Source organism: Callionymus lyra, unplaced genomic scaffold, assembly GCF_982586985.1.
Source record: "Callionymus lyra unplaced genomic scaffold, fCalLyr1.hap1.1 HAP1_SCAFFOLD_237, whole genome shotgun sequence".
In the NCBI taxonomy this organism is placed as follows: domain Eukaryota; kingdom Metazoa; phylum Chordata; class Actinopteri; order Syngnathiformes; family Callionymidae; genus Callionymus; species Callionymus lyra.
Genome location: NW_028258668.1, coordinates 20,064 through 22,135, shown reverse-complemented (window position 1 = coordinate 22,135; position 2,072 = coordinate 20,064). Strand labels below are relative to the sequence as shown.

Below are 2,072 nucleotides of genomic sequence, written 5' to 3'. Positions count from 1 at the left end.
TGTTGGATGTGAAACTCACCTGCTCTGATGATGAACCGTCCTGGTTCACATGTGGAGTGTTGCTGTGCTGCCACACATGTGTCCACTGAGCCGTCCACACAGAAAAAACCCTCCAGAGGTTCACACTTGGTGTTTGCTGTGAAGGTACATGATCTGATCTCTCTCAGTCCTGTTAGTCAATAACAAATTCTACATCAAATCTACATACTGACCAACTCATCATTCTAGTGATGAACAAACTTTACCTTCAGTAGAGACGAGACACTTGAAACGATGTTTCTCTCCGTTATATTTGTTCATGTAAGTTCCATCATCACAGTCAGTGCAGGACGTACCTTGAAATTCTATACAATCAACTCTTACTTTGTTACCTGTTAGACAAATAAATAAATCAGTAGTTTAAGTGAAAGTTTGAGACTTGATCCCACTATTGTCTGAGAACTGATAATGAAGTCTCGACCACTTCTTACTTAAAATCAATATAAGTCATAAATCAACACTTCGAGGACTAAGACTGGATCTTACCTGGAAAACACTTTGGACAACATTCTTCTCCTTCATCTGTCCTCAACACATATTCAGTTGAGTGACAGGTGAGTGTGTTTACCTCCGTTATAGTAGAAAACAACTGTATAAACAAAACAACATAAATCACTGATCAAAGAAATAATGCTCAGTTGTTCATGCAAATATTTAACACTGACAAAAGAGCGACTGATATTTAAATCAAAATAAATGGTATATTTTTCTTTCTTTAAATCGTATTATCCTATTGACATACTTTACATTATACTTCACAGTTTTAACAAGATAAAGGACTGATTCCTGGTTTTACCTTCAACAAAATACCTTCATATTAAGAACATGTTATAGAATCACACACACAGTAACTATTCTGGTTGAAGATCACACTAAATGTTTTACTACAAATAATCTCACAGTGAAAATTGTATCATATAAAAACAAAACTCACCAGTAAAGGAAGAATCGACATAAATCCACTCGTCATGTTTTCAGGACTTTATCCAGAATTAATTCATGAACTCTGGTTTAAAAACATCTGTCAACAAGGAACATCTGGAGTGAAAAAAATTCAAAAGGATTCAACTGAAATCATGTTTGTTTTTTACCTTTATACTTCATTTGGACCTTTGACTGCTATAAACACTGTAGGTTGTCAGTGAAAAAAAAGATAATAATCTTCAATATCAATGTCAGTTGGATTCTGTTTCTATCTCATCCATGCACACATTGTTAATATTTAAACTCTAACAAATATAAAGTTGAAAATGTTGATCTGCTAATTTATTTGGAAATACATTTACTTTCTATAAAAACAAAAACATTTTACCTGGTGACTCTACTTTGCTCCTGGTCCTTTGTGACGCTGAATACAGGAAAAAAACGTTTAAATCTTTAACATCCTGGTCCTTGTCTTACATTAGAAACACAACACTACACAACATCTACACACTTTTACTTGCTCACCATTTCCCTGAGAAAATTCAAAAGGTTACAATCTTATCGGTTGTGTTGGTTCTGACCCTGCAGCGTCTTCCTGAAAGTCTTGTGGAGTCAGTTCTAGAATCAAAGTTCACAACATTTAAAGGAGGAGAGACAGAGTTAATGTTTCATCTTGTCGCACATGCGCAGATGGATCATGGTTTACTGACGCTAAAATAATGTATAATATATCTACACGCGCAAACATAAAACGAATGCGCACGCGCACACATAAAACGAATGCGCACGCGCAAACATAAAACGAATGCGCACGCGCAAACATAAAACGAATGCGCACGCGCACACATAAAACGAATGTGCACGCGCAAACATAAAACGAATGCGCACACATTAAAATGAAGAGACTTTAATAAACAACAACATGTACCTCTGCTCCTTTCAGCTGCTATCATTGATAGCTTCGTAGATTCTTCTGCGTCTGACTGCTCTCCTCCTACCGTAACATCTTCACAAAAGCGCAAGTTTTTTTTTTATAGTTGCGGTTGTCGTAGTGACTTTGACTGTTATAAACCACCATGTAGGTGGACAACGCATGTGCAAATGCATCG

General features: G+C 36.3%; 1 long non-coding RNA gene across 1 annotated transcript; it reads right to left on the bottom strand.

The window, feature by feature from the left end:
• Nucleotides 1–281: 281 nt before the first annotated feature.
• LOC148057981 (uncharacterized) lies at nt 282–1,544 on the bottom strand. The gene is made up of 5 exons (XR_015710271.1): nt 1,489–1,544; nt 1,352–1,387; nt 974–1,077; nt 526–628; nt 282–371 (listed from the first exon to the last, which is right to left on the bottom strand). It is a non-coding gene; the product is annotated as an uncharacterized LOC148057981 (long non-coding RNA).
• Between the last annotated feature and the right edge of the window lie 528 nt (nt 1,545–2,072).